Source organism: Hippopotamus amphibius, chromosome 15, assembly GCF_030028045.1.
Source record: "Hippopotamus amphibius kiboko isolate mHipAmp2 chromosome 15, mHipAmp2.hap2, whole genome shotgun sequence".
NCBI classification, from domain to species: domain Eukaryota; kingdom Metazoa; phylum Chordata; class Mammalia; order Artiodactyla; family Hippopotamidae; genus Hippopotamus; species Hippopotamus amphibius.
In genome coordinates, this window is record NC_080200.1 from 40,683,949 (window position 1) to 40,700,726 (window position 16,778).

The window sequence follows — 16,778 nt, forward strand, 5'->3', positions numbered from 1 at the left end:
TGAAAGTTGCTGATTTAAAGAAATGGAAGAGTAAAGAAAGTAGCCCACTTCATAAATGGTAATAAGAATGAAATAAAATAATGCATGGAAATCACTTGACATACTACCTGGCACATAGTAAGTGATCCAGAAGGTTAACAGTGTTACTGCTAACTGGAAAAACACTTCAGAGGAACAGAGGAGAAACAGGTGCATTAGGGAAAAGGGGTCTTTGCAATACAAGTATTCCCTACTTCTAAAAGACCTACTACAAGTTACTATCTGAAATTCCAGTATATATTTCACCACAGTATTACAAATAAGTATAATAGTCCTAGGCACACTCACCCACAATTACTAATGGTTAATTAGTGAAAGATATAATTGTAAATTTCCACTTCAGCCCATTATAATGAATCTGAAAGGAACTTCTAAGCACTTGCCAAGATTTCTGAAGACCCTAGTTCTTCACTCATTTAATTTCACTTTGAAATTTATTATTTCCTAATTTAAATGATAGAAATGAAAATAAAACAGTACTGGTAACCATATCACCCAGCAATCCCACTACTGGGCATATACCCAGAGAAAACCATAATTCGAAAAGATACATGCACCTCAATGTTCACTGCAGCACTATTTACAATAGCCAGGTCATGGAAGCAACCTAAATGTCCATCAACAGATGAATGGATAAGGAAGATGTGGTACATATATACAATGGAATATTACTCAGCCAGAAAAAGGAACAAAATTGGGACATTTGTAGAGATGTGGATGGACCTAGAGACTGTCAAACAGAGTGAAGTGAGTCAGAAAGAGAAAAACAAATATTGTATATTAACGCATATATGCAGAATATAGAAAAATGGTACAGATCAACCAGCTTGCAAGGCAGAAATAGAGACACAGATGTAGAGAACAAACATATGGATACCAAGTGAGAAAAGCCGGGGGGGGGGGGGGGGGGGTTGGGATGGGATGAATTGGGAGATTGGGATTGCCATATACACATTACTAATAAGAAAAAAAAATCAAATTGTACACTTTAAATATATGCAGTTTATTATATGTCAATTATATCTCAATAAAAGTTCTTAAAAAAAACAGTACTGGTAAAAGTTATATTAATAATATTCAAATTGAAATGGATTTGGAATAAAAGGCAATCTCATACTCTGATGGTAGATAAACTTCCCTGGACAGCCACTTTGTATCCCAAAGCCAAAAAATGTCTATAATCTTGTTTCAACAAGTTCACTTTTTTGGTACTGAAAAAGTGGTAGAAATGAAAACTAGCATTTATTGAGCACCAAGTATATAATAAAAACTAGTAATAAGCACAATAAATGTACTCTCATTCAATTTTTATATAAACCTGAGGTACTAATATTCCAGTTTTATTTAATGAGGAAACTTCTTGCTTTGTCACATTATATCAGAAATTTTTCATAAATGCAGATATGTCTCATTCTTTTTCTAATATTATTTTATAGCTCAACTGAAACATCAAATTTAAATGAATGTTATTCAGTAAACTATACCATGTAAATATAAAGTAAGGCAACTATTGCTTTACGGAATCAGACTCCTTACTTCATAATTTATAACCACATCTATTCTGTACTTGGTTCACATTTCTATGGTACTTCAAGCACTCTTACCTTCCTCTCAATCTGGACTATATAGCAGTAAGCAAAGCTGACTGTGAAGAAAATCAGTCTTTGATAAAAGATTATAATGAATAAGTTAACATCCTCATACTTTTTATGTCAAGTTCATAACTTCTCTTCTCAAAACTGGCATAATATAATAACATTTTAATAAATCTTGTTAAGCACAAACCCCTTACTTCCTCCATTTCTGAGCATATCAATGATGAGATAAATGTATGCTAAATATAAGATATCAAATTGCTAACTTTTCCCATAATAGCCATTCAGTCTGCCTTAAATTAATAATTGAAATTCCATTAAATTCTACTCTGTATTGTTCTCCAGAAAAGTATGCTTCACCTTTATCTGGACATAACTAAAGCATTTTCCTTTTACTTGATAGTTAAAATAGTTTCAAAATGTCATACTAGGTTAGATCAATAGTTCACCCAACTCCATATAGCTAGCTACTACTCTAGTTATAAGCGGTAGTCAAAAGAACACACTATGTTTTTATATTATTTAGCCCTTTATGATGATGCATCCAAAATATTTATTTTGTGTCACTGTGGCAGACACTACGCTAGCCAAGTAAAGTGCAATGGTTAACAAGATGGAAACAGTCTCTACTCTTTGAATTTGGAGTTTGACTATGGGAATGTTGTAAAGGGAGTATATCTTCCAGGAGGAGAAAAGTAAAAAATAAAATAAAATAAAATAATTGAACTAAAACCTGAACCATTTGCAACAACATGGATGGACCTTGAAGGCATTATGGTAAGTGAAATAAGTCAGAGAAAGACAAATACTGTATGATCTCATTTATATGAGGAACTTACACACACACGTGTGTGCGTGCATGCGAACACAAAACAATACAAAACTCACAGAAAAAGAGATGAGAGTTGCAGTTAACAGACACAGGGGATGGGGGAGGGATGGTGAGATTGGAGGAAGGTGGTCAAAAGGTTCAAATTTCCAGTTACAAGCATGAGGGATGTAATGCACAACATCATGACTATAGCTAACACTGCTGTATGATATATAGGAAAATTGTTAAAAGAGTAAATCTAAATTCTAAGGAGAAAAAATTTTTCCCCTTTTTTCTTCTTTCTTTTCTTTTATTGTATCTATATGAGAAGACAGATGATAGCAGAACCTACTGTGGTAGTCATTTCACAATATATAAAAATCAAACCATCATGCTGCATGCCTTAAACTTATACAGTGATAAATGCCAATAAAACACCTACATAGTGATATATCTCAATGAAACTGGAAGAAAAAAGAAACCTGAACCAACTTTAGTGTGACTACTCCATATTTTAATCCCTCCACAACCTGGAGCAAATTTGTTTTAAAAGCAATGGCAAAGATTCTTAAAATTCATGAAGAGCTACATGAGATATACTGCTAACTGAAAACAATGTCAATGTGTACAGTTCAAGCCCATTTTTGTTTAAAATACATTTTTATACAAATGATCGTCTAGGCATAAAAAAAGGTTAAGAATATATTTTTAAACCACTGACAATGGTTAGGGGGTGGGATGTATTCTGGGATTTTGGGGAATTCCCATATTTGTAGTATTTATATCTGCATTGCTTGGATTAAAAGAAACTATCAGACAATTATTTTATAACTCAGAAAAACAATGATATAAAATGTTTTAAAATGAAAAACATTAAATGAGACTTCTAATAGCTGCTGCTATATGTACAGATTTCTCTGGGATATTTATATAACTATATATGAAACCTATGTTACGAATCTACTGTGCTAGTTGTTAAAGACTAACAGAATATGCAGGGTACCTTCATTAGCACTTTGGCCAGAGCAGAAGGCCATAAAGGTGAATTGGAGCCTGTAAAGGAATTTGTTATGAAATGCTGATTTTTTTTCCTATCCTTGATATAAGTGAACTTAGTAAGACTAAAATAAGAGTGATAAGGAAGATGGGGTGGTAGAGAGTGAAAAATGGAGGCAGAAAGTTGTTGGAAGAATACTGCAGTATTGAAGGTAATGATGGTCTGATTTTGGATTCACTCAGATTAAAACACCAAAGTAACATCCAGTTGTTGGAGATATTTAAAGGCGGAAGTTAGAAATTCTGGAATTGACAAAAGAGGCCAGAACTATAGTTATAAATACAGAAGTGATCCATAGGGGGCTGATAACAGTTAAATTATAATAATAGATGAGATAGACAAGAGACCAGGTAACATATGTAGGGGAAATATTTTTTTTTTTTAGCACTTCTTAGTGCCAGACATTAACACAAACCTTTTCTTAATTACCAAAGTCAGAGGATTGTGAAGATGATCTCTATTTCACAGATGCAAAAATAAAGGCTAAGAGCCTAAATGTTTTGCCTATGGCTATACAGACAGCACACAGCAGAGCTGGGATCTGAACTCAGGTGTTTCTATCCAAATCCTACATCCTCAAGCATATCTGAAGGACATAAAACTGGAAATATCTACATTGCTATGACAGAAAAGGCACTTTTCTTAGTAATGTTAATTTTTTTCTTTCTTTTTTTTTGGTGAGGGCTTAAAACTAGTATATTTTTATGGTCTCAGTTTATATTACACTTAATAGAATAAGCCGCCTCAAATTCCTTTGGGAAATAGGTGGAATATAAATCCTAAGCAGCTAAATAAGTAAATAAACAAATCCACGCTGTACTATTTACTATTTTAAATAGGTAACAGTGACTCCCTGGAGTGGCACCTCTCCAGTATAATCCTTTCACTGTATCAAGCTACCTCCAGATTCCTTTTTACTGCCTACTACTCAAGAACGAATTTTTCACATTCTGTTTAAAGACACTTTCAAAAGACTGTCTTCAAATCCTAGCTCAAAAACATTTCCCAATCAGATGTACTGTAAAAATTCTCACTTCTTTAAACATTTCTCCTTTTCTATAGTTCTAAATTATTTTCATTAAATAAGAAAAATGCAAAATAAAACAAAGCTCTAAAGCTCTCTCTAAACACATACTTTGCTTTTAGAATCCTGAGATCTCTGCAACCACCATGCTGGATACCAATAATGTGTATTCAGTAATGTTGTTATATCTTAACATATTTAATATTATAGAGTACCATTATGAAGAGAAAGAGAAGTCACCAAGAACTAAATCTGTTGAGATTTAGGATGTCTCAAAAGCAGTTTATAAAATATGTGTATGTTCACTGAGAAGTAAAACAATTAGTAAAACTTTATATATTTCTCTAACCAGTCTTGCTCCTTGTTTTTATCAATTTATTTCACATGCATTTTCATTTGAACTCACCTTAACAAAGGAATCCAAATCGGCAAAGAAGTAGTAAAACTGTCAGTTTGCAGATGACATGATACTATACACAGAAAATCTTAAAGATGCCACCAGAAAACTATTAGAGCTAATCAATGAATTTAGTAAAGTCACAGGATACAAAATTAATACACAGAAATCTCTTGCATTCCTGTACACTAACAATAAAAGATCAGAAAGAGAAATTAAGGAAACAGTCCCATTTACCACTGCAACGAAAAGAATGAAATACCTAGGAATAAACCTACAGGACACAAGAGACCTGTAAGATACTAATGAAAGAAATCAAAGACAACACAAACAGGTGGAGAGATATACTATGTTCTTGGACTGGAAGAATCAATATTGTCAAAATGATTATACTACCAATTCAATCTACGGATTCAATGCAGTCCCTATCAAATTACAAATGCCATTTTCGTAGAACTAGAACAAAAAATTTCACAATTTGTATGGAAACACAAACGACATCAAATAGCAAAAGTAATCTTGAGGGGGAAAAAAAACAGAGCTGGAGGCTCCCCAACTTTAGACTATACTACAGAGCTACAGTAATCAAGACAGCATGGTACTGGCACAAAAACAGAAATATAGATCAATGGAACAGGATAAAAAGCCCAGAGATAAACCCACACACCTATGGTCACCTAATCTATGACAAAGGAGGCCAGAATATACAATGGAGCAAAGACAAGCCTCTTCAATAAGTGTTGCTGGAAAAACTGGACAACTACATGTAAAAGAATGAAATTAGGACACTCCCTAACACCATACACAAAAATAAACTCAAAATGGATTAAAGACCTAAAAATAAGGCCAGACACTATAAAACTCTCAGAGGAAAACACAGGCAGAACACTCTTTGACATAAATGACAGCAAGATCTTTTTTAACCACCTCCTAGAGTAATGAGAATAAAAACAAAAATAAACAAATGGGACCTAATTAAACTTAAAAGCTTTAACACAGCAAAGGAAACCATACACAAGATGAAAAGACAACCCTCAGAATGGGAAAAAATATTTGCAAACAAACCAACTGACAAAGGATTAATCTCCAAAATATACAAACAGCTCATGCAGCTCAATAAAAACAAAGAAAACAATAAAAAAAATGGGCAGAAGACCTAAACAGACATTTCTCCAAAGAAGACATACAGATGGCCAACAAATGCATGAAAAAATGCTCAACATCACTAATTATTAGAGAAATGCAAATCAAAACTACTATCACTTCACACTGGTGAGAATAGCCATTATCACAAAATCTACAAACAATAAATGCTGGAGAGGGTGTGGAGAAAAGGGAACCCTCCTGCATTGTTGGTGGGAATGTGAATTGATACAACCACTATGGAGAACAGTATGGAGGTCCCTTAAAAAACTAAAATAGAACTACCATATGACCCAGCAATTCCACTACTGGGCATATACCCAGAGAAAACCGTAATTCAAAAAGACACATGCACCTCAATGTTCACTGCAGCACTATTTACAATACCAGGACATGGAAACAACCTAAATATCCATCAACAGATGAATGGATAAAGAAGATGTGGTACATATGTATAATGGAATATTACTCAGCCATAAAAAGGAACGGAACTGGGTCATTTGTAGAGATATGGATGGACCCAGAGACTGCCATACAGAGTGAAATTAGTAAGAAAAACAAATATCGAATATTAATGCATATATGTGGAATCTAAGAAAATTGGTATAGACGATATTATTTACAAAGCAGATATAGAGACACATGTAGAGAACAAACATATGGATACCAAGGGTCGGGGGGGATGAACTGGGGATTGGGACTGACATATATACACTACTGATACTATGTATAAAATAAATAACTGAGAATCTACTGTATAGCACAGGGAACTCTACTCAATGCTCTGTGGTGACCTAAATGGGAAGGAAATCCAAAGAAGAGGGGATATATATGTATGTACAGCTGATCACTTTGCTGTACAGTAGAAGCTAATACAACACTGTAAAGCAACTATGCTCCAATAAAAATTTTAAGTTAATATTACTTTAAAAGGTCCCAGTTGATTATGACAGTTAAACTTACTTACAGAGGTGCAGAGTAGTTACATGATGTCTAATGCTAACAAAATTTGCAAAAATGCAACCTTCATCAGGAGAAAAATAGTCTTGAGGCCCTGAAGGAAATTTCCAAGTGATACTGTGAGTTATTTGGGTTACTAGAAAACCGACACACCCAAAATTTTTATTTCTCACATTCTTTTCCACTGCAAATGAAAGAGCCTATCTCAATATAGTTTAAGACTGAATCTTATCCCACAAGTGGCTTTCTATACAATGGTATTAGACACGCAAAAATCAAACAGTGGTCACTTAATTTCTTTCTAAATGAGGCTGATGTGTTAAAGAACTATAACATTTAGATAAAGGTCTCAACTTTTGACAATAACACACTTGATATACAACTAATTTAATCTAAAATGAGAAAATGCTTTTACGTAAAATTACTGAACAGTCCACAAGAGGGCACACTTTCAACTACTGTAAAAATTTTAAATTCATATATATATTTTTTCACTAGTCCATCAAAGATTGGCCAGATTCTTCTGAAATGATCATTCACACCACTAGAAAGCAAAAGATCCTGAAGTTTGTAATTCTTTTTGTTTAAACACATACAAGCAAATTTTTTGGATGCATATAAAATATAAGAAAAGCCTGAATACACGAAGACTTCTACATAAATATTAAATGGTAAAAGTATGAAATAGTCATAAGATAGTCATAAGACTATCAGTCATCTTGGTCCTGTTAGCTATTTGGAATTTGGCTTCCCTAAGAATCTTTTCAAAAAACTCTTGGCTACTCTGAATTTTTTTTTTAATTACCATAATAAGTTTAGTGAACATCTATCATCTTATGCAAAGAGAAAAAAATGTTTCCCTGCGATGGAAACTCTTATGATCTACTCACTTAACAACTTTCATATGTAACACACAGCAGTATTAATCATGTTTATCATGTTGCACATTACATCTTTAGTACTTATTTACCTTGCAACTGGAAGCTTGTACCTTTTGACTACCTTCATTCAATTTCCTACCCCCCAACCCAGCCTCTGATAACCACAAATCTGAACTCTTTTTCTAGGAGTTTGTTTTTGAAGTATAATTGACCCACAACAATGTTATTAGTTCCTGGTCCACAATATAATGATTTGATAGTCCTACACATTTCAAAATGACCACCACAGGAAGTCTAGTTACCATCTGTCAGCATACAAAGATACTACATTATTAATGACTATATTCCCCACACTGTACATTTCATCCCTGTGACTTATCTGTTTGGTAACTGGAAGTTTGTACCTCTTAATCTTCCTCACCTATTTCACTCATCCCCTCACCCCTCTCCCCTCTGGCAACTACCTGTTTGTTCTCTGTATCTATAACTTTGTTTTTGTCTTATGTTTGTTCATATGTTTTGTTTTTTAGATTCCACATATAAGTGAAATCATATGGTATCTGTCTTCGTCTGACTTATTTCACTTAGCATGATACACTCTAGGTCCATCCATGCTGTGGCAAATGACAAGATTTCATTGAGAGAGATATATATATATCTCAGCCATAAAAAAGAATATGTGTGTGTATATACAAACACACACCCACATCTTCTTTATCCATTCACCTATCCATGGGCACTTAGGTTGCTTCCATACCGTATTACTGTAAATAATGTGATGAACATAGGGTGCATGTATCTTTTCAAATTAGTATTTTTGTTTTCTTCAGAAAAATACCCAGAAGTGGAATTGTTTGATTGTATGGTACTTCTATTTTTAATTTTTTGAGGAACCACTATACTGTTTTCCATAATGGCTGTACCAATTTATATTCCCACCAACAGTGCAGGAGAATTCCCTTACTTGTTGACTTTTTGATAATACCTTTTTTGGGAAAATGCCTATCCAGGTCCTCTGGATAACTCAGTAGGAAAACAATGGATATGTTTCAGGTACTATATAGGAAATTCTTCAAATTCAACAGCTTAAGATCATTACTTAAAGGACCTAAAAGAACAACTGAGAAAGGGTACACATAGAAGATGTGCAAAAACATCATGATAACTCATGCATAATATGCATTAATGATCCCTCTTCTGCCCTAACCCATTCAAATGTCATTTCCAGCAACTGTCTTCTCTCTTCTGTATCATCAATTTTCCCTCTTATTGGATCACTCCAATCAGCATATACACATCTATATGTTGATAACTCCTACTACTCCCACAAAAACAAAAAAACCCCGAGTCCTATACCCTCCATCAAACAACTGCTTAATTTTCTGTCTCCTTTCACAGCAAAATTCCTTCAGTTGTCCATATTCATCTCTAATTCTTCTACTTTCTCTTGAAACCACACTGTTATATGTTTTTATTCTCATCATTCCACCAGAAGTCTTGCCATATTAGTAATGGCATGCATCTACATTGCTAACTGTGACAGACAAACCTCATATCTCATCTGACTTGGCTTAGCATTCCACAGAGTTGATCAACCTTCTGTTTGAACAATTCTGTTTTCTAGAACAACATATTCTTCTGGTTTTTCCTCACAGCACACAGGCCACTCCTGAATCCTATTTGAGTTCTTTCTCATCTTCCTGTCCTACCTCTGCTGTTGATCTCATTTGATCTCATGATTTTAAAATAGCATCTGTACGCTGATGACTATAATTTGTATCTCCTACTTTGACTTCTCCCCTGTACACTACACTCATATACCCAACTACCTATGTAACATCTCTGCTTTGATGACCAGTAAGGACAGGTCTAGAATAGAGGTTGGCAATCTTATTACTGACTTCTGAGAGCATAATTTATATACTTTAGATAAAAGTTTTATTAGACACTACTTGCAAATATTTTATCCTCATCTTTTGCTCTGCCTTTTCATTCTCTTGATATCTTTTGAAATTTTGGTGAAGTCCAACTTATCAATGTGTTCTTCTATGATTTGACTACAAGGAGGCATGAAGACATCATGTTTCCCTCAGGCTCTATTTCTGTAATTGGTATTTTTTAAAAATTCGTAAAAGAATTCAAGAGACCCAAATATAGTAATTACATAATATAGCTAGTGAATGTGAAAAAAGATATTGGGATAGTTTTCAGGGAAGATAACCTTGTAAAAAGTCAATTAAAACCAATAACAAACAACTCCTTACTAAGGTGCTACATCTCAAAATTACTTTAAATAGTTCAATTTATAGGAAAAGAAATAATGGAGAAAAACAATTTCTCATCCACATTATCTACAGGAAACTTCAAAACAATTTCCACTAGGTCCCTCCCACTATGCCATTTTATAGGATATAATTATATAATTAAGGATGTATATTTTTGAAAATTAGTAAGCTAATGTTCAGTGAACTAATCACAAAATGCAGATTTTCACAACATCAAATGCCATATCCTTTCTGTATATAAAATGAAAAAAATTTTTTAGGTACTGAAATTCTGTCATTATCAGTCAATCTTTATTAGGAAAAATGGGTTTTTAAATTTTAAGTGGAGTTTCTGATTTATATAATGATGAGTTACACAAAAGTAACTTCCTATGAAACACAAATTATTAAAAAGAAAATATAACATCAACTATATCCTGAGGTAGAAGGTTAATGGAAACACAGAATAAAATGACTTTGTGTATTACAGAGGACTTTTATAGTTGTTTAACAAATCTAGATACAATTGGTGGGGAGGGGGAAGATGTGCAGAAAAGAGGGATGTAAAAAGATAGGTTTATCAAATAATATTTTGACACAAGTCGCTATTACACAGAAACACAAAAGGAAACTAAACTTAAAATGGAAATAAAACATTTTCAATTTCAATCAGAATATTGAATTGCCTGGACTTGAAGAAGTAGTTTAGCTTCTTTTCACCAGTACCTGTTAATATTAAGAATGCTTATCAGTAGGTAATGAAATTTGTAAGTGACTCATTTCTTTTTTCTTGATGATCTGAGTTCTTGATTTTTAAAACATTAAATCTTTATGTGTTCACCATCATGCACTGAGCACCTAACACCTAGACTAGGATCTGACAGATAGTGGGTGTTGGAGTCTAATGTGGTTAAAAAAAAAACCAAAAACACACACAACAAAAAACAAAAAAACCCAAACAATAAAAAAAACCCTCAGACATAGTTAATATCTTCCTACAGCTTAGAGCGTCCATTAGGAGTGATATTATGAATAATCACCATGTAACATATAATTACATAGTGATAAATTTCACAACAATAATAATGGATGATACTTGGCATCTAATATATGCCTGGAATTGTTCTAAGGCATTTACATATTTAATTGCATATTAATTTATATTTAGTTCATTCATATTTACATATTTTAAATCTTATCCTATTAATTAATTCTTATCCTCTACATATTTAATCCTTATCCTATTAAACAGGTGCTACTATTAATTTCATTTAAGATAATAAAACCTGAGGCATACAAAAGTAAGTGACTTGCCCAAGGTCTGATTCCAGAGTCCCTGATCTTAACATTCTGGAGTCCTTGCTCTTTTCTAACTGAAAAGAACTGGGAACTTTGAGAGAAGAAAAGACTGCAACCAAGTTTATACTGGAGGGTGGACAGTAACAATGCCTCATTAAGAAGTCTCATGAATAAGAGTTAGGCAAAAGGGGAAGAAGATATGGGGGCAGGGTAGAGGGTAGGTGAATAGCATGTTCAAGTCCCTACAGAAGGACAGAGCCTAGTGCAAAGGGAACAAAGATTATGTGGCTGTACATAATGATGGACTGATACAAGATTAAGGAGAAAAGGTACATACAAATGAGATCATACCTAGCCTGATAAGCCAGGTCAAGGGGCTTCTGATTTCCATTCATTCTACTTTTTAAAAAAAGTAATCTACTGGCCATTTACATACATATCTTTGTTACTGAACACAGCAACTGCAGTCGCTTAATTTTTGAATCCATTTCTCCCTTTTCGCACAGACTCTATATACTCCTTAAAGATTAACTTGAATTCAAATCACTGTACTTACAGAATTAAGCATGGATTTAAAATACTAGAAGGAACTATGGTTTGCCACAAAGTATGAAAATAACTGCCCCAGAATAAACTTTAAAGTAAAACCAAAAAACACTCTTGGGTATTTATGAAATGAAAATTTATGTTCATGCAAAAACCTGCACATCAATGTTCACAGCAGCATTATCTGTAATAGCCAAAAACTGGAAACAGCCCAAATGACCTTCAATGCATGAATGGTTAAACAAACTGTGATAAATCTATACCATGGAATACTACTCAATAATAAAAATAAATCAACTATTCATACATACAAACAGCTTGGATGGATCTCAAGGAAATTATACTAAGTGAAAAATGCCAATCTCAAGAATATATACTGAATGATTCCATTTATGGGACATTCTTGAAATACCAACATTATAGAGATGAAGGGCAGATTAGTGGTTGCCAGAAGCTGGAGATGGGGAATGCAGGTGTGTGGCTATGAAGTAATAGTACAAGGTAGTGGTACCTGTGGTGATGAAACAGTTCTGTGTGTTGAGTACGGTGGTGGTTACATGTAACACATGTATGATAAAACTTTATAGAAACACAGAGTACATGCACAGCTGGCTAAATGTGAATAAACTCCTGGATTGTACAAATGTCAATTTCCTGGTTTTTAAACTTGCAACTTCCTATGAACCTACAATTATTTCAAAATAAAAAATCATTAGAAAGCAACTATAGTCTCTGTGTGCTATACAATACCTAATTCATTCACTTTGCGGGCTTTTGTTATTGAACCAAGTTAAAAGTTCAGACCAGCTGATTTAGAAACTTTGCAAAGCAATTTATAAGCATAAAGTCTTTTAAAAAGTTTTTCCTGAAGGTTTTTACTCTTTTAAGATTTTTAAAAAGATTTTTTGAAGAGATAACTTTTAATTTTGATACAATTTTAAAGTTACAGAAAGTTAAAATGTTACACAAAATTGCTATACAAGAAACTGCCTTAACCCAGATTCACCAACTGTTTACATTTTGCCCCATCTGCTTTAACTTTCACAATCCCTCCCTCCCCACTGCCCTACTGTGTGTGTGTATCCCCCTGAACTATTTGAGAGCAAGTTGAAGATACCACAGTCTATTTCTCTAAATATTTAAGTACATATTTCCTAAGAACAAGAACATTCTTTTAGGTAACAACAGACCAATGAACAAAATCAGGAAATTTAACATTTATAAAATAATATCTAATTGAAGATCCCTATTCTATCCATTGTCCCTATAATATTCTTTTTTAACTGTTCCTCCCCTTTGGTTCAGGAACCAATCCAGGATCACACATAAGATTTAGTTGTCATGACTTTTAGTCTTCTTGAATCTAGACTGCTTCCCTGGATTTTCTTTGTATTTATTGACTTGTTTTGTAGAAATCACAAATTTGGGATTCAGGTGATGCTTTTTTGGGAGCTTCTTTAGTGCTTCGTATCTGATACCAGTTTTTTGCTAATTTGGTGATGTTAACTTTGGTCGCTTGATTAATGTGGTACAGGCCATGTTCTCCACTATAAAGTTACCCCTTGCAGTTAGTTAATAAGTAATTTGTGGAGAGAGACTTTGAGAGAGGCTATTAAGTACCTGATTCCCGTTGAACTTTTACTCCTGCATTTTAACACCATTAATGATCTTCTATCAATCTATTTATTTGTTGACATTCTATTGTAATGGAACATTTTCATTCTTCCCTATTCATTCATTTATATCTGTATGAACTGGGGAATTTCTTTTTTATTGAATGGGTTATAATTTATTATTATTCATTTATTTTGATGCTCAAATTGTCCCAGATTTGGACAGTGGCAGCTCCTTCAAGCTGACTCCCTTGTTCTGTTATGTCCTATCATTGTTTAAGAGGTTACGTACTTTCCAGTGCAAGATATGTTCCAACCTCATCTTATACTTGCCCTATCCCAGTAGTGGAAAATAGCCTTTTCTTCAGGGAGTTGTTCTGATTCTATTTAGTGGAGAATAATATTTAGATACAGTGCTAGTTGTGCTCTTTGCTACTGATATATCATTGTAAGCCAAACATATTAAATGAAAAGTATAGAATCAAGAGAAAAAAAGTATGTAAAAGCATGGGTCACAAAATAATATAAGTGTGAAAAGCAACTTATAAAGTCCAGAATCACACAATTTCAAGGCAAAAAATATCTCAGGGATAAGAAATTCTCTTATTTTACAGGCAAGAAAACCAAGACCTAGTGATGTTAGGTATCTTGAATATGGTCACAGAATAAATTATTAGCCAAAGTCAGCAAATTCTCAATTCAATGTTCACCTAGTTCAGCTCTTACACTATTTATTCAACAAACACCGAGTGCCTACAGTGTGCAATGTACTGTTCTGGCTAGGGATATAGCAGTGAACAAAACAGACAACAATCCCTGTGTGCCCTCACAGAGCTTAGATCATTAATATGGAAATTTGGATCAATTTTCCATATGAAACTGTACTTTACTTCATTGATTTTTAGGAAAATGCAAATTACAACCATAATGAAATACATTTAAAATTAAAAAGACTAATCAACTGTTGGAATGACAGCATAGTAAACAACAGGAATGCTCATACAATGCTGGTGGGAGTATGTAAAATTGGTACAACTGCTTTTGACAAGGGACATTATCTGCTAGGTGATTACCCTAGGCCCTTTAATTTCACTCCTACGTATATACCCAACAGAAAACTCAGCTGCTTAAAACAATAGTTTCTCAATCTTCTAGAACCAGTGGGCCAGGCTGGACATGTTGGTCTTCAGAGACGGCAGAGGTACAAAAAGTGCAAGCCCAATCCTGCAAATGTTTTTACAAGCCTTGGTCATGTCATACCCACTAATTCCAGTGGTCAAAGCATGTCCTGTGATCACATACAAAGTCAAGGGGCAGGGAAATATTCTCTGCCTCTTTAAGAGTGGGAGGAAATACACAGTCACTTGAGAAAGGGCTTGGATGCAGGGAGGGGTGAAGAACTGGGGCTATTAATACAATCTATCACACCCACCCAACCCAAGATTTTTCAGAAATGGAAGCTGATATTTTAACAAGCAACCCCCGCCCCCCACCCCTCGGTGATTTTGATGCATGCTAAAATCTGAAAACAAGTGGGCACCACAGATTGCTGGGCCTCACTTCCAGAGTTTGTAATTCAGTAAGCCTTGAGTAATACCCAAGGATTTAGCACTTCTAATAATTTTCCAAGATGATGCTAATGCAGGGACCACACCGGTAACTTATGGGCTAGGAGACAGGGAAACCTGAGGAAGATGTCACCTGTACTGAATTTTGAAAGCTTGTTAGGAATTGATGAAGAGTGGGAAGGGTGTTCTGGATAGAGGGAAAAGCAAGTGCAAAGGCAGAAAGGTGTGAAATTGCATGACAGGTATGTGCACTGAGGGAAGGTTAAACAGATATAAGTCAGATCATTAAAAAGCCTTATGTGCTAGGTTAAGGAGTCCAAATATGACTGACTGCTACAGCCAGTCAGAGAAGATTTTTATATTAAGAAAATATGAACAGATTCTGATATTAGAACATGCTCCATAGCAGCACTGTGGAGGAAGAGATGCCAGAAGGTAGGAAGAACAATAAGGTAGGAAATAAAGCAATGAAGCAATGATACTTGAATCAAGACAGGGCAAGGTAACAGCAAGAAAGGGATACACACACAGAGATAAAAGAGATAAATTTGATGACAACTTGGATGTGGAGAGAGAGAATCTAGGACAACTTACAAGTTCTAGCTTGGGCAACTAAAGGTTGCCCAAGGTGTAATATGCACATACCCATACATTCATAAACATAGATATCACCATCCTGTGTTATTTTTAAGAATTTGAGGTAGTTTACCAGAAGAATACATAGGATGAAAACTAAACAGGTGAAGGATTCAGGGCAAAGGATACACTGAGATAAAGAAAACAAATAAAAATAGCACAGTAAATTAAAGCACAGTATATTGCTCTCCAAAACTCCAAGAGTTGGCCTTCAAACACGGCTTAAGCCTCCTAGCTACTAGCAAGGCAAAGAAGAAAATACACAGTGCCTGTAAAAGGTGAATCAGTTGCTCAGGAGAAGTACCGCTTTTCCAAGATACTGTAATCTGAGAGAGATTTCACCAGTGAGTCCTCATAAAGAAGATTCTGGATAATATAATGGGGAGAGTCCTTGAAAGCATCCCTAAAAAACCCAAAAATCTGTTTTGAGTTAATTTTCTGAATGTCTTTTAAAAAAATCACTTCCTAAATGTACAATTCAGTAAAAGCAAATCTACAAGGGGCCAAAATAATGCAATCCATCCAAGTACACAGATCTCCAACGGTATGGTTTAATCTAAGAGTAAAATTTTAAATATTCAGAGGAATGGACAGAATGTCGCCATTCAGCAGTCCTCCATTAATACATTTTCTCAGAACTGGACTTTTGAAAACTTGAGATGGTGCAGAGTACCTGGTGGAATACAAACATGCAGTATTACTAAGGGCAGCAATATATGTTTTATCAATCAATCAATCAATCAATCAATCAATCAAGGCAAGGAAAATGAAGAGAAGATAACTTTATGAAGTTGAAGAAATTTACCCAAAATATGTTCCACTGCTACAAAGAAACCTCAGGCACGTTAGAATCCTCTTCTTCTTCAAAAAAAAAAACTCTGATGCTGCTCTAACACACGGATGAATGAGTAGATCATGGTGCCAAATTTCTACTAACTATAGATT

At 34.3% G+C, this 16,778-nt stretch overlaps 1 protein-coding gene across 4 annotated transcripts in view; it reads right to left on the reverse strand.

Annotated features, from left to right (window-relative positions):
* NIPBL (NIPBL cohesin loading factor) overlaps positions 1-16,778 on the reverse strand; it is a 180,625-nt gene that overhangs the window by 112,923 nt on the left and 50,924 nt on the right. The window lies entirely within an intron of this gene.